We start from the raw sequence: 26,883 nt of genomic DNA on the forward strand, positions 1-26,883 counted from the left end.
TGAAATTAAGTTTAATATGTTCTTTAACTCAAGATATTTCAGAAATTCTCTGGTGGTCAGTGGTTAGAGCTCCATGCTTTCAAAGACAAGGCAGGTATTCCATCTCTCCTCAGAGTTCTTGTAAATCCTGAGGCACATCTCCCACCCCCTACCAAAAAACCCCAGATATCTAAAGCATCAATTTTTCAGCGCTCAGCTTTCTTCACAGTCCCAACTCTCACATCCATACATGACCACTGGAAAAACCATAGCCTTGATCAGAAGAACCTTTATTGGCAAAGTAATGTCTCTGCTTTTTAATATGCCATCTAGGTTGGTCATAACTTTCCTTCCAAGGAGTAAGCGTCTTTTAATTTCATGGCTGCAGTCACCATCTGCAGTGATTTTGGAGAACCCCAAAATAAAGTCTGACACTGTTTCCACTGTCTCCCCATCTATTTCCCATGAAGTGATGGGACCAGATGCCATGATCTTAGTTTTCTGAATGTTAAGCTTTAAGCCAACTTTTTCACCCTCCTCTTTCACTTTCATCAAGAGGCTTTTTAGTTCCTCTTCACTTTCTGCCATAAGGGTGACGTCATCTGCATATCTGAGGTTATTGATATTTCTCCCGGCAATCTTGATTCCAGCTTGTGCTTCTTCCAGCCCAGTGTTTCTCATGATGTACTATGCATATAAGTTAAATAAGCAGGGTGACAATATACAGCCTTGATGTACTCCTTTTCCTATTTGGGACCAGTCTGTTGTTCCATGTCCAGTTCTAACTGTTGCTTCCTGACCTGCATACAGGTTTCTCAAGAGGCAGGTCAGGTGGTCTGGCATTCCCATCTCTTTCAGAATTTTCCACAGTTTATTGTGATCCACATAGTCGAAGGCTTTGGCGTAGTCAATAGAGCAGAAATAGATGTTTTTCTGGAACTCTCTTGCTTTTTCAATGATCCATCGGGTATTGGCAATTTGATCTCTGGTTCCTCTGCCTTTTCTAAAACCAGCTTGAACATCTGGAAGTTCTTGGTTCATGTATTGCTGAAGCCTGGCTTGGAGAATTTTGAGCATTACTTTACTAGCGTGTGAGATGAGTGCAATTGTGCGGTAGTTTGAGCACTCTTTGGGATTGCCTTTCTTAGGGATTGGCATGAAAACTGACCTTTTCCAGTCCTGTGGCCACTGCTGAGTTTTCCAAATTTGCTGGCATATTGAGTGCAGCACTTTCACAGCATCCTCTTTCAGGATTTGAAATAGCTCAACTGGAATTCCATCACATCTGCCAGCTTTGTTCATAGTGATGCTTTCTAAGGCCCACTTGATTTCACAATCCAGGATGTCTGGCTCTAGGTGAGTGATCACACCATTGTGATTATCTGGGTCGTGAAGATCTTTTTTGTACTGTTCTTCTGTGTATTCTCGCCACCTCTTCTTAATATCTTCTGCTTCTGTTAGGTCCATACCATTTCTGTCCTTTATCGAACCCATCTTTGCCTGAAATGTTCCCTTGGTATCTCTAATTTTCTTGAAGAGATCTCTAGTCTTTCCCATTCTGTTGTTTTCCTCTATTTCTTTGCATTGATCGCTGAGGAAGGCTTTCTTATCTTTCCTGGCTATTCTTTGGAACTCTGCATTCAAATGGGAATATCTTTCCTTTTCTCCTTTGCTTTTCGCTTCTCTTGTTTTCACAGCTATTTGTAAGGCCTCCTCAGACAACGATTTTGCCTTTTTTTTTTTTTTTTAACCATTTTGCCTTTTTGCATTTCTTTTCCATGGGGATGGTCTTGATCCCTGTCCCCTGTACAATGTCATGAACCTCTGTCCATAGTTCATCAGGCTCTCTATCAGATCTAGTCCCTTAAATCTATTTCTCACTTCCACTGTATAGTCATAAGGGATTTGATTTAGGTCATACCTGAATGGTCTAGTGGTTTGCCCTACTTTCTTCAGTTTAAATCTGAATTTGGCAATAAGGAGTTCATGATCTGAGCCACAGTCAGCTCCTGGTCTTGTTCTTGCTGACTGTATAGAGCTTCTCCATCTTTGGCTGCAAATAATATAATCAATCTGATTTTGGTGTTGACCATCTGGTGATGTCCATGTGTAGAGTCTTCTCTTGTGTTGTTGGAAGAGGGTGTTTGCTATCACCAACTCGATTCATGGGGTTGCGATTCATGGGGTCGCAAAGAGTCGGACACGACTGAGCGACTGAACTGAACTGAAAATATCATTTCAATATGTAACTAATATCAACATTACAGAGATATTTTACAATTTTTAATACTAAGTCTTTTAAATCCCATGTGTTTTTTCCACTTTCAGTACCTCTGAATTGGGCGGAACCACCTGCCCAGCTCTCCCTGGCTGCATGTGACTAGTGGCAGCGACAGTTCAGATCAACAGAATGTTTCCTGTTGTTTAGTCGCTAAGTAGCCTCCAACTCCTTGGGACCCTGTGACCCGCCAGGTTCCTCTTTGCCCATGGGATTTCCTAGGCAAGAATTCTGTCATGGGTTTCCATTTCCTCCTCTAGGGGATCTTTCCAACCCAGAAATTGAGCCCGTGTTTCCTGTCTTGCAGGCGGATTCTTGACAATCTGAGCCACCAGCGAAGCCCACAGCTGAGGAGGAGGGGCCGGGAAACCAGGTCCTTGGCGGAGGGAGCTTTCGGTAGGAAGCCCGGGATCGGTTTGGTTCCTAGAAGCACCGAAGGACGCGGGCGCTGGAGTTGGAGTGAACCCCTCGCGCGGCCCGGCCCCGCCCTCCGCATCCACACGCCCCCTCCCGTCCCCGCTGTGGGCCATCCGCCTTCCGCCTGGCAGGGAAGCCCCCTCCAGACACCCGACCCTACGAAGCCCCTCTCTCCGCAGGCGGAGGCCTGTGTAACACACTGCAGCCCGGCCGTTTCGAGCGAGTCACTCTTGCGACCTTGTCTTCAGGAAAACTCTCGGCCAACAGCTCCTCTCACAGGTCCCTCTCGCCGCCCACCCCGCACCCCCTCCGATCGGGTCTCTCCTCTCCCCCAGCACCAAGGAGGAGCTCCCCTGCCGCAGCCCCGAGGCCGTCCCCAGGGCGCTGCGGTCCCGCCGGAGCCACGCCTTCCTGGCGACAGAGGGCGGGGCATGCAGATTTGAGATGGCGCTTCTGCCCGAGAACGACAAAGCTACAGCAGATGCGGAATTTCTCTTTCACAGTGTGGAGAATAAAGCCTGCTCAGCGTCTGGTGTGGTGCCGCCATAGCACTGTCAACGAGACAAAGGCAGGGCGCCCTGGAGTGAGCGGGGACCCGGGTCACACTGAGTGCAACATGCTCGACAGCAGGACGGTGACAGCGACGGGCGGTGCGGCGGCATCGCTTCTCGGCCTTTTGGCTAAGATCAAGTGTAGTATCTGTTCTTATCAGTTTAATATCTGATACGTCCTCTATCCGAGGACAATATATTAAGTGGATTTTTGGAGCAGGGAGTTGAAATAGGAGCTTGCTCCGTCCACTCCACGCATTGACCTGGTATTGCAGTACCTCCAGGAACGGTGCACCCCTTTGGGGACACTTAAGGGAGTATCCAAAAGCAGAAACTAACTCTCTCCTGACTCTGCTAGGTCTGAAAGTTAGCTTCTTAAGTTTTTTTACAATCTACATGTGTATCTATGCCATGTGAGCATCATGGATATCAAAGCCACTTGGCAGTCAACAGAAATACAAGGCCAGGGAGAGGGGGATGTGAACGAGGAGAGCTCAGAGTGAGTAGGTGTAGATCATTTGCAAGACTTCAAATGGAATCATTTCTATTTTACAGGCAAGAAGTGACTTTCTCTAGGATATACTCATTTAGATGTTCCAATGTGCTGCATTTCCTCATGTAGCTTCACAAGTACCCTCATCAGAGTGGCATTCTTATCATCCCCGGTTAAAATATCAGGACCCCTGATTTTTAAAACCTGAGGCCCCAGTAGTTAGCAGGATGCTTGAATACAAATCCTGACTTCTTTTCACGTTAGGCAGGATACTTAGCCTCTCAGCACTTCCATCTGTAACAATGCTTTCAAGAAATGTGAGTCACACACATAACCAAACTATTTTGTTTTTTGTTTTTTTTTAGTTTGGCCATGCCTGTGGCTTCTGGGATCCCAGTTCTCCAACCAAGGATGGAACCTGGACCCCCATACTGAAAGTGCTGAGGCCTAACCACTGAACCACCAGGGAATTCTCTCATGCAGGTAAATGCAAACATTCTTAGGCACATAAAAAATTAATAAATAAATAAAGAGAAGTGAGTGAAATTAAGTTTAATATATTCTTTAACTCAAGATATCTCAGACATTCTCTGGTGGACAGTGGTTAGAGCTCTATGTTTTCAATGACAAGGCAGGGAAGGTTCCATCCTATCCCTCCTCAGGGTTCTTGCAAACCCTGGGGAACACCCCCCCACACACACACACACACACTCACACATGCCTGCCAAAAAAAAAAGATATCTAAACTATTTCAATATGTAATTAATATCAACATTGCCGAGATATGTTACAATTTCTAATAGTAAATCTTTGAAATCCCAATGTTTTCCACTTGAAAGTGGAAACCTTTGAATTCTCTGGTGCCTCTGGATTTAGTGGTACCTCTGAATTCGGAGGAATCACCTGCCCAGCGTTCCCTGGCTGCATGTGACTAGTGGCTGTGACAGCTCAGATCAACAGAATGTTTCTTCCTGGTTTTGGTGTGTAAGTAGTGTCTGACTCTTTGGGACCCTGTGACCCGCCAGGATCCTCTGTCCACTGGATTTCCTAGGCAAAAATACCGGAGTGGGTTGCAATTTCCTTCTCCAGGGGATCTTTCCGATCCAGGAATCGAACACATGTTTCCTATATTGCAGGCGGATTCTTGACAATCTGAGCCACCAGCGAAACCCACAGCTGAGGAGGAGGGGCAGGGAAACGAGGTCCTTGGCGGAGGGAGCTTTTGGTAGGAAGCCCGGGATCGGTTTGGTTCCTAGAAGCACGGAAGGACGCGGGCGCTGGAGTTGGAGTGAACCCCTCCGGCGGCCCGGCCAGCCCTCCGCATCCACACGCCCCCTCCCTTCCCCGCTGTGGGCCATCCGCCTTCCGCCTGGCAGGGAAGCTCCAGACACCCGACCCTACGAAGCCCTCACGGCAGTCCGGGCGTTTCTAGCGAGTCAGTCTTGCGATCTTGTCTTTAGGAAAACTCTCCGCCAACAGCTGGTCGCAAGGGTCCCTCTCGCCGCCCACCCAGTCTCTCCTCTCCCCCAGCACCAAGGACGAGCTCCCCAGCCGCAGCCCCGAGGCCGTCCCCAGGGTGCTGCGGTCCCGCCGGAGCCACGCCTTCCTGGCGACAGAGGGCGGGGCATGCAGATTCGAGACGGAGCTTCTGTCCGAGAACGACAAAGCTACAGCAGATACGGAATTTCTCTTTTACAATGTGGAGGATGAAGCCTGCTCAGAGTGTGGTGGGGTGCCGCCATAGCACTGTCAACGAGGCAAAGGCAGGGCGCCCTGGAGTGAGCGGGGACCCGGGTCACACTGAGTGCAACATGCTCGAGAGCAGGACGGTGACAGCGACGGGCGGTGACTCGGTATCGCTTCTCGGCCTTTTGGCTAAGATCAAGTGTAGTATCTGTTCTTATCAGTTTAATATCTGATACGTCCTCTATCCGAGGACAATATATTAAATGGATTTTTGGAGCAGGGAGTTGGAATAGGAGCTTGCTCCGTCCACTCCACGCATCGACCTGGTATTGCAGTACCTCCAGGAACGGTGCATCCCCTCGGGGACTATCACTGAAGTATCTAAAAGCAGAAATTTATTTTTTCAGGGTTTAATCACCTCAAGAAACTCACTTGTTGTGGTTTTCTGACAATGCTTCCAATCCTGAGAATTTCTGGAGAACAATTGCGAGAGTTTCTCCACTTCTCTTTGTGACAAAACATAACTGTGAGATTTGCTCAAACTGATTTGCTCAAGTTTTTTGAAAGACTGCCTTTTGCCCAGCAGTCTTGGGAGATTTCCCCAGATTTTTGCCTGGCCCAAACTACAAAAGGAAAGGGCGGCCAAGCTCCCACTTAATATTCCCAGTTTCTCCTCCAAAGCACTGGCTTGGCTTTTCTGTTTTCTGTCTCTGGATGTCTTCAACATTCCTCAGGTGTTTTCTGATTTCAGGCAGTTCCTGCAGAGAGCCACTAAGATCCACCTGGAGTCTAGGTTAATATGATGGGCTTTAAAGTCAGTGTGTATTGGTTGTACTGGGATTTCATTTATACAGATGACTGACTGACAAGAAGAGGCCACTGAAGAAGTTGTATTATTACTGAGAAGAGAAGAGGGCCTAAAGTAAGACCACTGTGTCTTTTGGATACACAAGGCAGGCTGTTCAGGTCAGCACAAAGTTCAAATCATGTTTAAGCCAGAGTGACTTCCCCATATTATCTCCTTTTGTCCCTTTCCATTGACTTGGGCATTCAATCAAGGCCTAGGTGCTGGGTGCCTGTCTAAGCGCACCAGATGGTGTGGTGGGAAAAGCAGCCGCTGGGGGAATTGGAAAAGACCATGATGGTGCGAAAGACTGAAGGCAGGAGGAGAAGGAAGACAGTGGATAAGATGGTTGGATGGCATCACCAAATCAGTGGACATGAGTTTGAGCAACTCCAGGAGACAGTGAAGGACAAGGAAGTCTGCTGCAGTCCATGGGGTCGCAAAGAGTCAGACAGGACTTAGCAACTGAACACCACCACATCCTCTATCCCAGGACATTTTAGTAAATGGAGTTTTGGAGTAGGGAAGCTGGGGTAGAACTTTACTCTGTCCACTCCACGCATCAATCTGGTATTGTAGTACCTTTCAGGAACAGTGCACCCCTTTCAGGGAAAAGAGAAAGTATGAACTCCAGGCTTGTTGCCATCTTTTTTAGTGTCTTCCTCGTTTTGTTCTGGGTACCTGTCTCATATGAAGATTTCTGTGTTGTTTTACCAACATGTGATTTTCTGTTTTCTTGTTGGGGTGGTATACTTAGGAGTACTATTTCTTGTGAGGGTCATATCCGTGGACCAATATTATGCAAATTTTCTTTTATCTTTCAAAACACTGTAATAAGTAGGTGTCCAAATCCTTTAGTAGTTTTCTTTATTTTTAATACTGGATTATTTCTTCTATCCTGTGGACAAGGCACTGCTCCCAACATCCAACACATCTCTGAAACAGTTTAGGTTTCCGGAGTCCCCAGGGAGACTCTCAGCTCTAGGAATGTTTAAAATTCTCGACCCCACCCAAGTGTATTTTCCCTGAAAGAAAAAACTGAAGAACAACAGAAAGGTTAAGTAATTTGTGAAAGTCACACAGCTAGAAATTAGCTGAAGTGGGCTTTGAACAAGATATTGTTTCCTCCACAATCTCTGAAACTTCCTTAGCACTTCTCTTACATCTCCTGGGCCTCTCGCCAGAGAGGGAAGTTGTCACTTGATTAAAGATAAGAGAACTGAAAGTGGCAATCTCACCCCACCCTTCACCCTTTACCTTTGCAAGGAAAGGCGTTGATAAACAAATGGGAAGGAGGAGGTGAGGCAAGGTAGGGGTGAAGGAAGGGGCCCAGTTTGTCAGGACAACACTGGGGCCTACCCCAGTCCAGTCTCCTTTAAATGGAAACTCTAGTCCCCACCTCCACATCTAGCCTGGGACCCATGGAGCCTTCCTCCATTAATGACCACTTTGTTTCCTGGCCGCCTCATCTGCAGCTCTTTCTGTCCATGAGATCACAGCCCAGGACAGAGTGGGTTGTTGGTGTATTCCCTAGAGAGAACATTCGAACGTTCTTTGAGGATTCATGGATGGAGTGCCTGCCAGGTTGAAGGCTTCAGTGAAATGGATAAGGACCTGCCCTCATGGAGTGGACATTATAATGAGGAGTAGGGAGAGGCAGACAGTGACTCTGGAGGGTCATTTCAGATAGTGATATAAGCCATCAAGGAAAATAAACAGGGAAATGTGCTGGAGAGTGACTGGGGGGAGAGCTATTTTACATGGAGGAGAAGGTTGCTCATGAAGGCCTCTTCAGTGGTGACATCAGAGGCAAGTTTAAGTGGCCAGGAGACAAGGAAGCGTTCCAGACAGAAGGACAGACTAGCTGGGACAGATTACCTGCTTCTTCCCATTGGCTCCCTAACCCAGGTCAGATTCAGCTGCTGAGTGGAGGTTCTTCCTCAGAGCTGTCTCCCCACCAGACTAAGCGCTGAGCCCAGAAGCTGGTTCTTCTCAGCCGCAGCTCTGCAGTGCCCAGCACTGTGCCAACCACACAGTAGGCAATCAGGAAATCTTCAATGATTCATGACTACATGATGGATTGACTATATACTCAAGGGTTTCCTTGAGTGTGGGAACCAAGCACCCGGCCTTAGCTGGGAGTTTCCTGGTCTGAGGTCCCTGACACCTTGGGGCTTGGGAGGGATACCTATAAAACCCTGCACTTCCAGGCAAGGTCTGGGTAATCCTGAACCCTCAGGCCTTTACCAGGGAGGAGGGATTTCTTGAAGGAGACAAAGAGAGATCATGGGAGGGATGACACTGGAGAGAGAGGCCCCCCTTCAAGGCCTGGTGGGCTGAACCCTGGGCTGAGAGTCATCACGAGTCCTGTCATGACAAGTAAACTGGCTTGGAAAAGCCACCTCCCTTTGGGAGCCTTGGTTTCCTCGGCATGTAATGAGGGGCTTAGATGATTCCAGGTCCCTTTCCCCAGGACAACCCAGGCTCTGGAGTAGCGGAGGGTACAGGATGCTTGGAGCTCACCTAAGAAGCCGCTGAGGACATCCTTGTCTCCACTGCATCCCAACCGAGTACCTGAGTGCACAACTGAAGGGAGGAGAGGAGTCTGCAGGAGGAGGGATGGGAGGGGAGAGGAGGTCCAGGAGCAGCTTCCACCAGGGAGTCAGAAACTATTTCAAATCCCTGCTTTGCTTCCTCAAGAATAAAACAAAGCGGGAATTCCCTGGCTGTCTACTTGGTACAACTCTGTTCTCCCATTGCGCATGGCACAGATTACATCCCTGGTTGGGGATTTAAGATCCCAAGACCAAAAAAAAAAAAAAAAAAGAATAAAATGGGGAAAACCAAACCTACTACTTAGAATGAGTGTGAATTTAAAAAAAGAAAAACTGAGGCGAAGGGGCCCTTAGAGACCGTTTTCTTCTGCCAGGGGCCCATTCAGAGGCAACTTACCCAAAACCATGTCCCGGAGCCCAGGCCAGGGCAGAGAAGGAGCAGATGCTGCCGCCTGGTGGATGAGGTCTGTTACTGCCTAAAGGGGCAGAGTGAAGTTGGACAGGTTCCTTTCCTTCCTTCTGGGGTCTTTTGTTTGTTTGTTTCTCTGGCCATGCCACCCAGCTTGTGGGATCTTAGTTCCCCTACCGGGTATTGAACCCTTGCCCTTGGCAGTGAAAGCGTGGAGACCTAACCATTGAACTGCCAGGGAATTCCCCTGGAGTCTTCCTTTCAGACAGGGCCTTCACTACAGTTTGAGGTGGGGAATGGAAAAGCCACCCTTTTCAAGTTGTTTTTGTGGAGGTAAGATCAGATGTAAATGAACATTTTCTGAGCAGGAAATCTGATTTCAGTGACATTTCTGATGCTTTTACTGAGGGCCTAATAGCTGGTGCTGGGAAGGCAGAGGCGGGAGGAGGCTGGAGGGTGGAGAAGGCTGTGAAGAGGCAGGTGCAGCAGGTTGTGGTGTCTTAGGAGACAGATCCACACGGGACAGATTCCAGATTCCATCTGCACAGGAGACTGGCACTTGGGGAGACCTTGGGCTCAGGAGGGGCCTTGGGTGATCAGCAAGAAACAGCAGCCAGAGCCCCAAGAGGGTGATGGTGCCCGGGGAGCAACAGCCTGCAGCTGTGAGGGGGGAGGAACAAGCCCACCAGAGAGAGACAGAGAGGTGAGCTGAGGGGAGAGAGCCAGGCTCACGCTGTGCAGCGAACCGGCTGTCGGCCAGTTATCAGAGATGATGGAATCTTTAGAGCTTTCACAACAGGGGCCAATCCCCAGAGAACTTCCATGTTTGATTCATCTTTTTTTTTTTTTTGTAATAAAGTTTTATTAAAGTATAAAGGAGATAGAGAAAGCTTCTGACATAGGCATCAGAAGGGGGCAAAAGAGTACCCCCTTTGCTAGTATTAGCAATGGAGTTATATACTCTCCAATGTGATTCATCTTTTTTTAAAAGTATTTCTTTATTTGCCTCTCAGCATGGGGGAATCTTAATTCTGGACCAGGGATCGCACTCGTGTCCCCTACACTGGGAGGCAGATTCTTAACCACTGGACCACCAGAAAGTCCCTGATTCAGCTTCTTGATTTCAGATTTCTGTCAAGTCACCCATGCTGTCTGACCCACATTGGAAGGAGGCATAACTTTGAATGGGCGCATGCTCTGATGAGAGTGGGTCAGAATCATCTGGAAGACTTGGTAAAAACAGATTGCTGGGGCCTCCTTCCAGAATTTCTGATTCAGTGTGTCTCAGGCTCTCAGGTCCAAGGATGTGGACCTTTCTAACAAGTTCTAAGGGGATAGGGATGTTTCTGGACTGGGGACCACTCTAGAGAGACCACTGACATGGAAGATGAGTTGTACTCCCGGCCTGAACACATCCAGAGAAGCCTCTGGGCAGATTACTCATCTCTCTCAGCCTCAACATTTATCTCATAGTGAAAACATTTATCTCATAATGTCATGAGAATTAAAGAAGGTAGAATGTGTGAAGGACTCAGCAAAGGAGTTGGCACAAAGTCCTCTTAGCTATTTAGCTTATCTCCATGAATATAAAAAAACTGGCCCAGGAAGCCAGTTTAATCTTCCTCAGAAAACATACAAAATGACATATGCAAATTGACCACCAACTGCCATTTCTTTTTCAAAGTGTGTGACTTAAAGCATTGCTTTTAACCTTTAATGTTCCCACAAGGGACTTCCCTGGTGATCCAGTGGCTAAGACTACATGCTCCTGTGCAGTGGGGCCAGGTTCCATCCCTGCTCAGGGAGCTAGCTCCCACATGCTGCAACTGCGTGTTCACATGCTATAGCTGAAAGATCTCATGTGTTGCCCACATGCGACAATGAAGATCAAAGATCCCTCGAGCCTCATCTAAGACATGGGGCAGCCAAATAAAATTAAATTTAAAAGTGCACATAGGCAATAGAGACACAGACATAGAGAAAGGTCTTGTGGACACAGCAGGGGGAAAGAGAGGGTGGGATAAATTGAAAGAGTAGCACTGAAATATATATATAGTGTGTGCATGGGTGTGTGCTAAGTCACTTCCATCAAGTCCGACTCACAGCGACCCTAGGGACTCTAGTCCCCCAGGCTCCTCTGTCCATGGGATTCTCCAGGCAAGAATACTGGAGTGGGTTACCATGCCCTCCTCCAGGGGCTCTTCCTGACCCAGGGATCAAACCTCTAGTGCCACCTGGAAGCCCCATATATACATTACCAAATGTAAAATAGATAGGCAGTGGATATTTGCTCCATGACCCAGGGAGCTCAACCTAGTGGGGTGGGATGGAAAGGGAGGTAGGAGGGACGTTCAACAGTGAGGGGACATATGTATACCTATGGTCGATTCATGTTGATATCTGGCAGAAACCAACATCGATATGGTAAAGCAATTATCCTCCAATTAAAAATAAATAAAGTACACATGGGTCCCCTGTGGACCCTACTAAATGCAGATTCTGGGTTGGCAGGGATTCTGGATTGGATTGTGCCCCCGAATTTCATACTTGAAGCACTATCTGGAGGTGGGACATCTGGGGGGCAGGACGTGCATTTAGTTTAAGAAGAGGTCATGAGGGTGGGGCCCTCTTATTGGGATTAGTTCCCTTATGAGATAAGACACCAGAGAGCTTATTCTTTCTCTATCTAACACATGAAGACATGGAGAGAAATCTGCCATCTGCAAGCCAAGGAGAGGGCTCTCCTTGCCAGGCTGGACCCTGATCTGAGGGCATCCAGCCTCCAGAACTGTGAGAAAATACATTTCTATTCCTTAAGCCACCAGTCTATGGCATTTTGTTTCAGCAGCCCTGGCAGCCCCTTCAAAAAAAGCCAGAGGTCTGACTTGTGCCTGCATCCTGCATTTCTAACCAGCTCCAAGGTGATGGAGCTATAGCTGTTCACAGACCACACTTTGAGCAGGAAGGGTCTAGAACAGATTTCTAGAGAGTTGCCCACAAGGCTGTTTATTTTCCCTGACAAATAGTACTTTCAATGTTCTCCTGGAAATGGACAACAGAGATGTTATTATCACCCCAAACCCCTAAATGGAGAAGAGCATGGCAACCTACTCCAGTATTCTTCCCTGGAGAATCCCATGAACAGAGGAAACTGGTGGGCTACAGTCCATGGGGTCGCAAAGAGTCGAACACAACTGAAGTGACTTAGCACAATCCCCTAACAGCTCTGTCCCATTAGAGGCACCCAGCAAATCATCGTCAGATGAAAGAATGGATGAGTCAAGGTCTCTGTCTGACAGCTGGCTGCCTGGCCTCATGAGAAGACCTCTGGACTTGGGAGATCTTTAAAAGTATCATGGGTGCCTCATGGCGGCGGGGGTGGTGGAGGCTGGTTGGGTGCGGCGCTGCAGCGACTGATCTGCTGCTAGCCTGGCGGCCGAGCGTCGAGCTCCAGCCCGGCCTCCGCGTGCCCCTCGGGCTCCGCACCCCTGATGCTGCTCGGGCGCTGAGCCCGCCCCGGCCGGGACGATGGTGAAGTATTTCCTGGGCCAGAGCGTGCTACGGAGTTCCTGGGACCAAGTGTTCGCTGCCTTCTGGCAGCGGTACCCGAATCCCTATAGCAAACATGTCTTGACGGAAGACATAGTGCACCGAGAGGTGACCTCTGACCAGAAGCTCCTGTCCCGACGACTCCTGACCAAGATGAACAGGATGCCCCGCTGGGCTGAGCGACTGTTTCCTGCCAATGTTGCTCACTCAGTGTACATCCTGGAGGATTCTATTGTGGACCCACAAAACCAGACCATGACCACCTTCACCTGGAACATCAACCACGCCCGGCTGATGTGGTGGAGGAACGATGTGTTTACCGTGTGAACTCTGATAACAGCGGCTGGACCGAAATCCGCCGGGAAGCCTGGGTCTCCTCTAGCTTATTTGGTGTCTCCAGAGCTGTCCAGGAATTTGGTCTCGCGCGGTTCAAAAGCAACGTGACCAAGACTATGAAGGGTTTTGAATACATCTTGGCCAAGCTGCAAGGTGAGGCCCCTCCCAAAACCCTTGTTGAAACAGCCAAGGAAGCCAAGGAGAAGGCCAAGGAGACGGCACTGGCAGCTACGGAGAAGGCCAAGGACCTTGCCAGCAAGGCAGCCACGAAGAAGCAGCAGCAGCAGCAGCAGTTCGTGTAGCCGGCCCAGGCCCCGAGGCAGCAGCCTAGCAGACTACCGGCGCCAGTCCGTGCCCCCGCCTCCTGTACTTGATCATTAAAAGCCAGCTTCTAGCCCTCTCGACTGTCTGGGTGGTGGGCTGAGGGCAGGGGCCCTGTTTGGCATCTCCAGCACAGCCGGCCAGTTCCCTGTGTCTGAGCTGGGCCTCCCTACTCCTGCATCGGGTGGCCGAGGACAGAGGCAGTGACTTGCCCAGGGTCACTGCATCCAGGTGAAGTGGTCATAAATGCTAGACTGTGAGCTCCATGAGGGCAGGGACCGTTGTTTTATCCTCTGATGTGTCCCAAGTATCTGAAACAAAATCTTGCGTGTAACAGGCACTCAATAAATACTTGTTGAATTCAAAAAAAAAAAAAAAGTATCATGGGTGAGTCCAGTGCCTCTCTCCCCTGAGACTTGGTGGGTGGGAACATTTCCCCAGGGAAACGAATGATGTACAATGAGATTATGACCAGGAATGTGCCAAAAGCAGTATCTGGTTCCCCCACAGGGACACTAACAAACCATCAGCGGATAGATCTGAGGCCTGGGAACAGTTTCTTCAGGGACTTTCCTGGCGGTCCAATGGTTGGGATCCTGTGCTTCCAAAGCAGAGGTTGGCGGTTTGAACCTGGTTGGTGAAGTAACATCCCATGCCACACGGTGTGGCCACAAATTGTTTTTTTTTTTTTTTTCAACTTGCTGGACCTCAGTTTCGATGAGGAGACGGTAGTGAGTTCTCACTCATTTTGTTCAGATTTTCCAAGGAATGCATGAGAGGGTGTCGTCATCGATCCACAAATTGTTTTAATAAAAAAAAAAAATCTAGTTCCTTGACTTCTGGATTGGAACTCCTTGATGCAAGGCTCAGTAAGTCTCCTTACCTGGAAGTTGGCCAGACCGAGTCAAGGTCGGTTGGACCCAGGTAGGAGGATAAGAATGAGTGTAGGGGAGTGGAGCAGGATAAGGGCAGGAAAATTTATATCTCACTGTAGTTTTTACTTAATTTTATATGTCTGCTTAAGAACCACTTTTTTTATTTTCTTTTTTTTTCACTTTTTTATTTTCTATGATGCAGAAAATATTTCTGTGCCTGATTTCACCCATTCTTTTCCTATTGAATGGTTCATCTTTTATACTAAACTCCAGGGGCTGTTTATACATTAGAAAGATAAATCTTCTGTGATTGAGATGGCAAATATTTATTCTTTTTGTATAGTTAATTTTCTCTCAGCACTTCAATTGATGGATTGTTTTTTGGCTGTGCGGCCACTTCTTTGCTGATCTCTGGCTCTCTCGAGTTGGAGCAAGCGGGGGCTGCTCTCTAGTTGCAGTGCACCGGCTTCTCATTTCGGTGGCTTTTCTTGTTGTGGCGCACAGCATACAGGCACGCAGGCTTCAGTCCTTGTGGCTCATGGGCTCTGGAGTACAGGCTCAGTAGTTGTGCCGTGGGGATTTGTTGCCTTGAAACATGTGGGATCTTTCCCAACCAGGGACTGAACCCGTGTCCCCTGCAATAGCAGGCAGATTTTTAACCACTTGACCACCAGGGAAGCCCACAGATATTTTTTTTCTTACTTTACCTATTTTGTCGTTAATCACCTATAAGGGAAGTGACACACCTGGGCAGGTGCTAGGAGTAGAGAGACCCGGTCACAGGACAAGGAGGAAGTCTATGAGACGTGAACAGATGATGGAAGTGTTGGGACCATAGCAACCCCTTCTCAGGGAAACCAAATGAGTGAGCAGATGATGGTCTGAGCACCCAGATCTGAACAGACCTCATGGGATGGGAGGCCTGAAGAGTTATCAGGCTCAGGCTAAGCACATCTTACATTATCTCATTTGTCCCTCATCCATTTAGTCAACACATATTCACAAGAACTAAGCACATTTGGAGCACTGTCATAGGCGCTGACAAAGGCTCAGCAAACAAAAGGTTTCCCATCAAGGTGAAAGATAATACAGCACTATTGGCTGTATATTTGTGAATATACCTACATTCTCTGTGTCTGTGTCCATATCTACATGTATAGCTATGCCATTTGACCATCATGGGTGTAAGTCTGACCTGGCGGCCAGCAGAAATACAAGACCAGGGAAAGTGGGATGTGAAACAGGAAGGCTCAGGGTGAGTAGATGGAGATAGCTCACACACTGTAAAATGGTATCATTCCTATTTTACAGGCAAAATGTGACTTTCCCTGGGGTGTACTCACGAAGGCATTCCCATGTGCTTGCATTTCCACATGTGACTTCACAAGTACTCTAATCAGAGAGGTATTCTTAATCATCCCAATTGAAATATCAGGAGCCAGTCCGTTCAGTCACTCAGTCATGTCCGACTCTTTGTGATCCCATGGACTGCAGCACACTGGGCTTTCCTGTCCATCACCAACTCCTAGAGCTTACTCAAACTCATGTCCATTGAGTCGGTGAGGCCATCCAACCATTTCATCTTCTGTCATCCCCTTCTCCTGCCTTCAATCTTTCCCAGCATCGGGGTCTTTTCCAATGAATAGGTTCTTAGCATCAGGTGGCCAAAGTATTGGAACTTCAGCTTCAGCATCAGTCCTTCCAATGAATATTCAGGACTGATTTCCTTTAGGATAGACTGGTTTGATCTCCTTGCAGTCCAAGAAACTCTCAAGAGTCTTCTCCAACACCACAGTTCAAAAGCATCAATTCTGGACCCCTGGTTAAACCTGAGACCCCAGTTAGCAGGATGAGGTTAGCAGGATGCTTGAACGGGAATCCTGATTTTGTTTCACATTAGGCAATTTCTTAGCCTCTCAGCACTTCTATCTGCACACTGCACACTTTCTATTAGAATTATGTGACTCACACAACATAACTTTTTTCCGCCTTTGGACACGCTGTGTGGCTTTGGGGATCCCAGGTCCCCAACCAAGGATGGAACCTGGGCTCCTGCACTGAAAATGCTGAGGCCTAACCACTGGGCTGCCAGGGAATTCCATCCTGCAGGCAAATTTAAATATTCTTAGGCATATAAACAAAATAAAGAGAAGCAAGTGAAATTAAGTTTAATATGTTCTTCAACTCAGGATATTTCAGAAATGCTCTGGTGGTCCAGTGGATAGAGCTCCATGCCTTCGATGACAAGGGCCTGGGTTCCATCCCTCCTCAGGGTTCTTCCAAACCCTGTGGAGGCTCATCCCCAGGAAAAAAATATATCTAAAATATCATTTCAATATGTAATGAATATCAACATTACAGAGATATAGTACAGTTTTTAATACTAAGTCTTTAAAAGCCCATGTGTGTTTTACACTTTCAGTACCTCTAAATTGGGAGGAACCACCTGCCCGGGCGCTACCTGGCTGCATGTGGCTAGTGGCTGTGACAGCTCAATTAACAGAATGGTGGTGGTTGTTTTTAGTCGCTAAGTCCAGTCTGAGTCTTTTGTGACTCCTGGACAGCAGGCCGCCAGGCTACTCTGTCCGTGGGATTTCCCAGGTAAGAATAGCAGAGTGTGTTGCCATTTCCTTCTCCAGAGGATTTCCCGACCCAGGAATCGAACCCAGGTTTCCTGTCTTGCAGGCGGATTCTTGAAAATCTGAGCCACCAGCGAAACCCACAGCTGAGGAGGAGGGGCAGGGAAACGAGGTCCTAGGCAGAGGGAACTTTCTGTAGGAAGCCCGGGATCGGTGTGGTTCCTAGAAGGACGCGGGCGCTGGAGTTGGAGTGAACCCCTCCGGCGGCCCGGCCCCGCCCTCCGCATCCACACGCCCCCTCCCTTCCCCGCTGTGGGCCATCCGCCTTCCGCCTGGCAGGGAAGCCCCCTCCAGACACCCGACCCTACGAAGCCCCTCTCTCCGCAGGCGGAGGCCTGTGTAACACACGGCAGCCCGGCCGTTTCGAGCGAGTCAGCCTTGCGACCTTGTCTTCAGGAAAACTCTCGGCCAACAGCTCCTCTCACAGGTCCCTCTCACCGCCCACCCCGCACCCACTCCGGTCGGGTCTCTCCTCTCCCCCAGCACCAAGGACGAGCTCCCCAGCCGCAGCCCCGAGGCCGTCCCCAGGGCGCTGCGGTCCCGCCGGAGCCACGCCTTCCTGGCGACAGAGGGCGGGGCATGCAGATTCGAGACGGCGGTGACAGCGACGGGCGGTGCGGCGGCATCGCTTCTCGGCCTTTTGGCTAAGATCAAGTGTAGTATCTGTTCTTATCAGTTTAATATCTGATACGTCCTCTATCCGAGGACAATATATTAAATGGATTTTTGGAGCAGGGAGTTGGAATAGGAGCTTGCTCCGTCCACTCCACGCATCGACCTGGTATTGCAGTACCTCCAGGAACGGTGCACCCCCTCGGGGACACATATGGAAGTACCCAAAGGCAGAAGCTGACCCTTTCCTGTAAAGAATTGAACTACCTCAGGGAGGTTTTTCAGGTTTGTTTACATGCTTTGCTAGTGATCCTGACGATTGTAGAAGGATGAGTAAGTAACTAAGTTCAATGAGCATAAAATGTTGCCAAAGCTGTAACTTAAGACTCACTTACTTCTCTTCTGAAGCTAGAACCATGTCCAGCTCTTTAAGAGGATCTCTATTTCATAATCTCCTGAGTGCAGCTTTGTAGAATTTGCTCAAACCTTGAGCTCTCAGAAACAGTTCCTTCTTTCTGACATGAGATCTGTCTCTATGCGCCCCTGCCTTCTCTTGATGTCTCTAAGGTTACTTCTGTATTCATGTTTTCTGACTTCAGGCAGTTGCTGCTGAAAGCCACCAAGATCCACCTGGAGTCTAGGTAAAAATGATGGGCTTTCCGCTCAGTGTGTGTCATTTGTACTGGGATTTCATTTATACAGGTGACTGATTGACAAATAGAGATCAGTACCAGTGGAGAAGTTGTGTTATTACTTGGAGTTATTATTACTTAGAAAAGAAAGGGCCTAAAGTAAGGGCCACTGTGTCTTTTGGATACACAAGGCAGGCTGCTCAGGTCAGCACAAAGTTCAAATCATGTATAAACCAGAATGACTTCCCCATATTATCTTCTTTCCTCCTTTTCCATTGACTCTGGCATTCGACCAAGATCTAGGCCTAGGTGCTGGGTGCACCAGGAATGGTGCACTCCGTCCGTCGGGGACACTTACTGAAGTACCCAAAGGCAGAAACTGGCTCTTCCCTGGCTTCAGCTAGATCAGGAACGTATTTTCTTAAGTTTTTCTACAGTCTTTGCAAGTGTACTTTCGTGGGATCCGCTTAAACCTCTATTTTTCTGAAAGAACCCCTTTCTGCTTTACAGTCTTCTAACAGAGTCTTCCCGCCCTCATTTCTCACCTGATACAAGCTACAAAAGGAGCTGGTGTCCAAGCTCCCACTTGATATCCCCAGTCCCTCCTGATGCCATCTTCAACATAGAACCAGGACACTAGCTTGAATCTTCTGTTTCTATGTCCCCGCCTTCTCTTGAGGTCTCTAACATTTCTCCTGTGTTCTGTTTTCTATCTTCAAGCAGTTCCTGCTGAAAAATACTGAATTCCACCTGGAGTCTAGGTTAAAATGATGGGCTTTCCACTCAGCATGTCGGTTGTACTGGGATTTCATTTATCCAGGTGACTGATTGATAGGAGAGGACAGTGCCACTGACAGAGTCGTATTATTACTTAGAGTTCTGAAGAGAAGAGGGCCTAAAGTAGGACCAGTATGTCTTTTGGAAACAAAAGGCAGGCTTTTGAGGTTAGCACAAAGTTCAAATCATGAATAAGCCAGAACAAATGACTTTTGCTGAGGGTGAAGGAGGAGAGTGAAAAAGCTGGCTTAAAATTCAATATCGGACTTCCCTGCTGGCCCAGTTGGTTAAGAATCCCCTTGCCAATCACAAGAGATTGGTTCAATTCCTGGTCCAGGAAGATTCCACATGCCATGGGGCAACTAAGCTCCTTTGACACAACTATTGAGCCTGTACTCTAGAGCCCATAAACCACAATAAGAGAGTAGCCCCCGCTGGCAACTAGAGAAGCCTCATGCATCAACAAAGACCCAGTGAAGTCTTTAAATTATTTTAAATAAATAATTAATTTTTAAAAACTCAATATTAAAAACACTAAGGTCATGACATCTGGTCCCACAACTGCATGGGTAATTGAATGGGGGAAATGTGGAAACAGTGACAGATTTCCTCTTCTTGAGCTCTAAAATCACTGAGGATGGAGACTACAACCAGGAAATCAGAAGATGATTGCTTATTGGCAGGAAAGCTATGACAAACCTAGACAGTGTGTTAAAAAGCAAAGACATCACTTTATCGACAATGGTCCCTATAGTCAAGGCTATGGTCTTTCCAGTAGTTAGTTATGTAAGGATGTGAGAGCTGGACTATAAAGATGTCAGAGGCCAAAGAACTTTGGAAGTGTGGTGCTGGAGAAGACTCCCAAGAGTCCCTTGGGAAGCAAGATCAAACCAGGCCATCTTAAAGGAAATCAACCCTGAATTCTCCTTGGAAGGACTGATGCTGAAGCTGAAGCTCCAGTACTTTGGCCACCTGATGGGAAGAACCCATTCACCGGAAAAGACTGTAATGCTGGGACAGATTGAAGGCAGGAGAAGGAAGACAGAGGATGAGATGGTTGGATGGCATCACCACATCAATGGACATGAGTTTGAGCAACTCCAGGAGATACTGAAGGACAGGGAAGTCTGGGCATGATGCAGTCCATGGGGTTGCAAAGAGTCAGACCAGATTTAGCAACTGAACAACACCAAACAACACCACTTCCTCTATGCCAGGACATTTTAGTGCATAGATGTTTGGAGCAGGGAGTTAGAATAGAACCTTGCTCTGTCCACTCCACCCATTGACCTGGTATTGTAATATCTTGAGGAATAGTGCACCCGTCTCAGGGGAAAGAGAGTATGGACAGCAGGCTTGTTGCATGTTTCTCAGCGTGCTCCTCGTTTTGCTCTGGGTACCTGTCTCATGGGAAGGTTTCTGTTTTGTTTTACCAACATGTGATTTTCCGTTTTCTTGTAGCGGCGGTATACTTAGGAGTACTGTTTCTTGTGAGGGTCATATCCATGGACCAATATTATGCAGATTTTATTTTAACTTTCAAACCACTGTAAAGGAGGTGTCCGTATCATTTACTAGTTTTCTTTCTTTTTAACACTGGATTATTTCTTCTATCCTGTGCACGAGGCACTGCTCCCAACACCTAACAGATCTCTGAAACAGTGTGGGTTTACTGGAGTCCCCAGGGGAAGACGCTCAGCTCTAGGAATTTTTTAAATTCTCGACTGCACCCAAGTGTGATTTCCCTAAAAGAAGATACTGAAGAACAGAAAGGTTAAGTAACTTGTGAAAGTCACCCGGCTGGAAATTAGCTGAAGTGGGCTGTGAACAATATCTGTGAAGCAGATATTGTTTCCTCCACGACCTTTGAAACTTCCTAGCTCCTCTCTTACATCTCCTGGGCCTCTCACCTGAGAGGGAACCAGTCACTTGATTAAAGATAAGAGAGCTGAAAGTGGCAATCTCTCCCCCACCCTTCATCCTTTGCCTTTGCCAGGAAAGGCATTGATAAACAAATGGCAAGGAGGAGGTGGGGCAAAGTGGGGGTGAAGGAGGGGACCCAGTTTGTCAGGGCAACACCGGGGCCTGGCCCAGTCCAGTCTCCTTTAAATGGGAATTCCAGTCCCCGTCTCCACATCCAGCCTGGAGCCCTGGAGTCTTCCTCCATTAATGACCACTTTGTTTCCTGGCAGCCTCATTTCTTCAGCCCTTGTCCACAAGAACACAGCCCAGGACAGAGTGCATTGGAGGATTCCCTAGAGGGAACATTCAGACATTCTTACTTTGAGCATTCATGGGTGGAGTGCCTGCCAGGTTGAAGGCCTCAGTGAAATGGACAAGGACCTGTCCTCATAGAGTGAACATTATAATGAGAAGTAGGGAGAGGCAGACAGTGACTCTAGAGGGTCATTTCAGATAGTGACATAAGCCATTGAGGAAAACAAACAGGGAAATGTGCTGGAGAGTGACTGGAGGAGGGGGCTGCTCATGAAGGCCTCTCCAGTGGTGACATCAGAGGCAAGTTTAAGTGGCCAGGAGACAAGGAAGCATTCCCGACAGAAGGACAGACTAGCTGGGACCTACCTGCTTCCTCCATTGGCTCCTGACCCAAGTCAGATTCAGCTGCTGAGTGGAGGTTCTTCCTCAGAGCTGTCTCCCCACCAGACTAAGCGCTGAGCCCAGAAGCTGGTTCTTCTCAGTCACAGCTCCGCAGCGCCCAGCGCTGTGCCTGCCACACAGTAGGCGTTCATGAAACCCTCCATGATTCCTGACTACATGATGGATTGACTAAATGTACTCAAGGGTTTCCTTGAGTGTGGGACCAAGCACCCAGCCTTAGCTGGGAGTTTCCTGGTCTGAGGTCCCTGAGACCTTGGGGCTTGGCAGGGATACCTATAAAACCCTGCACTTCCAGGCAAGGTCTGGGTAATGCTGAACCCTCAGGCCTTTTCTAGGGAAGAGGGATTTCTTAGAGGAGAAAAAGAGAGGCCATGGGAGGAATGACACTGGGGAAAGACCCCCTCAAGGCCTGGTGGGCTGAACCCTGGGCTGAGAGTCATCATGAGTTCTGTCCTGACAAGTGAACTGGCTTGGAAAAGCCACCTTCCCCTTTGGAGCCTTGGTTTCTTCAGCATGTAATAAGGGGCTTAGATGATTCCAGGTCCCTTTCCCCAGGACAACCCAGGCTCTGGAGTAAATGAGGGTACAGGATGGGTGAAGCTCACCAAGGGAAGCAGCTGAGGGCATCCTTGTCTCCACTGCATCCCAACGGAATACCTGAGTGCAGAACTGAAGGGAGGAGAGGAGTCTCAGGAGGAGGGATAGGAGGGGAGAGGAGGTCCCAGAGCAGCTTCCGCCAGGGAATCACAAAGACATCTATTTCAAATTCCAGTTTTGCTTTCCCAAGAATGAATTGGAGAGGGAATTCCCCAGTGGTCCAGGGTTACAATTCTGTTCTTCCACTGTACAGGACACAGGTTACATCCCTGGTTTGGGAAATAAGACGCCAAGGCCAAGAAAAGAAAGAATAAAATGGGGAAAACACAACCTACTACCCAAAATGAATGTGAAAAGAAAAACTGTGGGAAAGGGCCCCTTAGAGACCCTTTTCTCCCGCCAGGGGCCCATTCAAAGTCAACTCATCCAAAACCACGTCCCAGAGCCCAAGCCAGGGCTGAAAAGGAGCAGATGCTGCCCCCTGGTGGATTGGTCTGTCACTGCCCAAGTCCGAAGCAAAGTGGTGTGACGTTGGACAGGTTTCTTTCCCTCCTTCTGGGATTTTTTGTTCGTTTCTTTTTCTGGCCATGGCACCGGGCTTGTGGGATCTTAGATCCCTTACCGGGTATTGAACCCTTGCCTTTGGCAGTGAAAGCGTGGAGTCCTAACCTCTGAACTGCCAGGGAAAACCCCTGGAGTCTCCTTTTCGGGCAGGACCTTCAGAACAGTTTGAGGTTGGGAATGGAAAAGTCACCCTTTTCTAGTTGTTTTTGTGGACGTATGATCAGATGTATGATCTCCAAGCCAGGCTTCAGCAATACGTGAACCGTGAACTTCCAGATGTTCAAGCTGGCTTTAGAAAAGGCAAAGGAACCAGAGATCAAATTGCCAACATCCGATGGATCATCAAAAAAGCAAGAGGGTTCCAGAAAAACATCTATTCCTGCTTTATTGACTATGCCAAAGCCTTTGACTGTGTGGATCACAATAAACTGTGGAAAATTCTGAAAGAGATGGGAATGCCAGACCACCTGACCTGCCTCTTAAGAAACCTGTATGCAGGTCAGGAAGCAACAGTTAGAACTGGACATAGAACAACAGACTGGTTCCAAATAGGAAAAGGAGTACATCAAGGTTGTATATAGTCACCCTGCTTATTTAACTTGTATGCAGAGCACATCATGAGAAACGCTGGGCTGGAGGAAGCACAAGCTGGAATCAAGATTGCTGGGAGAAATATCAATAACCTCAGATATGCAGATGACACCACCCTAGAGGCAGAAAGTGAAGAAGATCTAAAGAGCCTCTTGATGAAAGTGACAGAGGAGAGTGAAAAAGTTGGCTTAAAACTCAACATTCAGAAAACTAAGATCATGGCATCTGGTCCCATCACTTCATGGCAAATAGATGGGGAAACAGTGGAAACAGTGGCTAACTTTAATTTTCTGCACTCCAAAATCACTGTAGATGGTGACTGCAGCCATGAAATTAAAAGACGCTTACTCCTTGGAAGGCAAGTTATGACCAACCTAGACAGCATATTGAAAAGCAGAGACATTACTTTGCCAACAAAGGTCCGTCTAGTCAAGGCTATGGTTTTTCCAGTGGTCATGTATGGATGTGAGTGTTGGACTATAAAGAAAGCTGAGCGCTGAAGAGCTGATGCTTTTGAACTGTGGTGTTGGAGAAGACTCTTGAGAGTCCCTTGGACTGCAAGATCTAACCAGTCTGCCGGGAGCCGGCACACGAGATCCCACCCATGACAAGGTCATGAGGAGAAAACCTGACAGGCAAGGCGGATCAGATTTTCAGGGATTCCGAAAAGCTGCCCCCGGCGCTCACCTTAAAGATGATATCTGTCTTTCTGATGCTTGCTTCAATAGACTACTTCCTAATTTCTATGACACAAGCAGAAGGCCTTCCCTGATCTCTTCCCAAATAAGCATCAATTTAGAACTTTAATCAATAAGTTTCCCAGGTGGTGGTATTTTATGAGATTATCCAGAGTGAAAGGAGTGTTTTAATTTAAATTCCTTTGCTGGTATTTTAGTTTGTTTGGCAAATGCATTTATGCCCTTGGGACTAATATGCATGACTGCTCACAATACCCTAATCATAAAACAGCATAAAGAACCTGATCATATGAAGGCCCTAATAGACATAGAGCCTTTTGGGGGGGGATGAAGGAGTCCTATTAGAAAACATAAGAAAAATTATTCTAAAGGTGGTTATTGGCTTAACATTTGCTTGCTGTGTTCTTGCTCTTTTTTTTTTTTTTTTTTTACTTCCTGTCTGCCGCCGCCTGTCCCTGCTCATCCCTCCCCTGTGTTCTTGCTCTTAATGTGCTAAGGTTGTGTTATAGAAACGATTGTTAATATAGTTATAGATCTAGAAAAATAAGAGCTTAGCCCTAGTGTGGTAACAATGAGATGGTTGTTAATTGTCAGCCAGGAGTGCTAGGCAGAGGCTGCCTCACCAAAGTCGCAGAGTCAGTGTGGGGTAAACTTCTTAGATAAACTCAACTGACAACTTCTGCAGAGGGTTAATTTTTATGTTAACAAGGTTATACTTCTACTCTGTACTGTTGCCCTATGAGACTGCTACCTTTCAGTTAAGGTCACCATAGAAACGGAAAATAGGTTTACATTCACCTGACCTGCATAAAATGTTAATAGGCCCCAAGGCCAGAAGATAATGTACAAGACCCTCATAAACAAAGAAGTATGCAGAAAACACCCTGGTTTTGTGAAGAACAAGCTGATGTAATGTTAAACTATCTTCCCCTTAGAAATGTACTAACTTAGGGTATAAAAGCTACGGTAAAAAATAAAGCATTGCCAGACCCTGCCAGACCCTGCAAACACCCCCGTCTGGTCACTCTCTCTTTCTCTCTCTCTCCCTTGCAGACTTGGCCCTATCAAGGCTGGTCTCACGTGTCTTCTCTCGCTGACGCCGTTCATCCGGAGGGTACCCCCTGGATCCTGCCGAGGCTGGACCCCGGCACCAGTCCATCCTAAAGGAAATCAGTCCTGACTATTCATTGGAAGGACTGATGCTGAAGCTGAAATTAAAATACTTTGGCCGCCTGATGCAAAGAGCAGATTTATTTGAAAAGACCCTGATGCTGGGAAAGATTGAGGGCAGGAGGAGAAGGGGACAATAGAGGATGAGATGGTTGGATGGCATCACCAACTCAATGGACATGGGTTTGGGTGGACTCCAGGAATTGGTGATGGACAGGGAGGCCTGGCGTGCTGCGGTTCATGGGGTCTCAAAGTCAGACACGACTGAGCGACTGAACTGATACTGATACTGATCAGATGTACATGAATATTTTCTGAGCAGGAAATCTGATTTCAGTGACATTTCTTATGCTTTTACTGAGAGCCTAATAGCTGGTGCTGGGAAGGCAGAGGCGGGAGGAGGCTGGAGGGAGGAGAAGGTTGTGAAGAGGCAGGTGCAGCAGGTTGTGGTGTCTTAGGAGACAGATCCACCCGGGACAGATTCCAGCATCCATCTGCACAGGAGACTGGCACTAGGGGAGACCTTGGCCTCAGGAGGGGCCTTGGGTGATCAGGAAGCAACAGCAGCCAGAGCCCCAAGAGGGTGACAGTCCCAGGGAGCAACAGACAGCAGCTGCGAGGGGGGAGGAACAAGCTCACCAGAGAGACAGAGAGGTGAGCTGAGGGGAGAGAGCCAGGCTCACGCTGTGCGGGGAACTAGTAGTTTGCCAGTTATCAGAGCTGATGGAATCTTTAGAGCTTTCACAACAGGGGCCAATCCCCAGAGACCTTACATGTTTGATTCAGCTTTTTAAAAAATGTATTTACTTTCCGGCTCTTTCGGGTTTTAGTTGTGACACACAGGCTCCAGAGCCACTCAGACTGACTTACCCCCATGCATGGGGGAATCTTAGTTCTGGACCAGGAATCAAACTGTGTCCCCTGCACTAGGACGCGGATACTTAACCACTGGACCACGGGGAAGACCCTGATTCAGCCTCTTGATTTCATGGATTTCTGTCAAGTCACCCATGTTGTTTGGCTCACACAAATAGGTGCATTCTCAAATTTGGGAGTTTGTCAGAATCATCTGGAGGACCTGATATACACAGAGCTGAGGCCTTCTTTCAAAATTTCTGATTCAGAAATTTGAAGACTTTGTCAGACCCAGCCTAAGCACAGTATACATTGTCTCACTGGACCCTCATCCAGTCATTCAACACATATTCATCAAAAATCAAGTACATTCAGAGCACTATCATAGGTGCTGAGAATAGATCAGCAAACAACAGATTTCCCATCAAGGTGAAAGACAATACAGCGCTAACGGCTGTATGTTTGTGAATATACCTACATTCTATGTGTCTGTGTCCATCTACATGTGTATCTATGCCATGTGAGTATCATGGGTGCCAAAGCCACTTGGCAGTCAACAGAAATACAAGACCAGGGAGAGGGGGATGTGAACTAGGAGGGCTCAGGGTGAGTAGGTGTAGATCGTTCACAAGATTCCAAATGGAATCATTTCTATTTTACAGGCAAGAAGTGACTTTCCCTAGGATATACTCATTAAGACATTCCGATGTGCTGCATTTCCTCGTGTAGCTTCACAAGTACCCTCATCAGAGAGGCATTCTTATCATCCCCAATTAAAATATCAGGACCCCCAGTTTAAAAAACCTGAAGCTCCAGTGGTTAGCAGGATTCTTGAA

The 26,883-nt window shown here is 47.8% G+C and overlaps 2 long non-coding RNA genes, 4 other non-coding genes and 1 pseudogene across 7 annotated transcripts in view; 6 read left to right on the plus strand and 1 right to left on the minus strand.

The window, feature by feature from the left end:
* The first annotated feature begins 3,334 nt into the window (after nt 1-3,334).
* Nucleotides 3,335-3,525, plus strand: LOC122425825. Its single transcript, XR_006265015.1, has one exon. It is a non-coding gene; the product is annotated as a U2 spliceosomal RNA (small nuclear RNA).
* Nucleotides 3,526-4,081: 556 nt separating this feature from the next.
* LOC122443407 lies at nt 4,082-5,758 on the plus strand. The gene is made up of 2 exons (XR_006270012.1): nt 4,082-4,201; nt 4,855-5,758. It is a non-coding gene; the product is annotated as an uncharacterized LOC122443407 (long non-coding RNA).
* LOC122425817 lies at nt 5,574-5,764 on the plus strand. Its single transcript, XR_006265013.1, has one exon. It is a non-coding gene; the product is annotated as a U2 spliceosomal RNA (small nuclear RNA).
* Nucleotides 5,765-12,579: 6,815 nt separating this feature from the next.
* Nucleotides 12,580-13,796, plus strand: LOC122440990 (annotated as a pseudogene). The gene has a single exon (XR_006269168.1). The product of XR_006269168.1 is annotated as a PRELI domain-containing protein 1, mitochondrial-like (transcript).
* A 325-nt stretch (nt 13,797-14,121) lies between these two features.
* Nucleotides 14,122-14,214, minus strand: LOC122425400. The gene has a single exon (XR_006264835.1). It is a non-coding gene; the product is annotated as a small nucleolar RNA SNORD116 (small nucleolar RNA).
* A 3,342-nt stretch (nt 14,215-17,556) lies between these two features.
* On the plus strand, nt 17,557-17,747 carry LOC122425794. Its single transcript, XR_006265006.1, has one exon. It is a non-coding gene; the product is annotated as a U2 spliceosomal RNA (small nuclear RNA).
* Nucleotides 17,558-26,883, plus strand: part of LOC122441000 — an 18,212-nt gene continuing 8,886 nt past the window's right edge. Inside the window, exons 1-2 of the long non-coding RNA XR_006269169.1 lie at nt 17,558-17,713; nt 26,668-26,670. This is a non-coding gene — a long non-coding RNA (uncharacterized LOC122441000). The remainder of the gene's footprint in view (nt 17,714-26,667; nt 26,671-26,883) is intronic.

Source organism: Cervus canadensis, chromosome 1, assembly GCF_019320065.1.
Source record: "Cervus canadensis isolate Bull #8, Minnesota chromosome 1, ASM1932006v1, whole genome shotgun sequence".
Classification (NCBI taxonomy): Eukaryota; Metazoa; Chordata; class Mammalia; order Artiodactyla; family Cervidae; genus Cervus; species Cervus canadensis.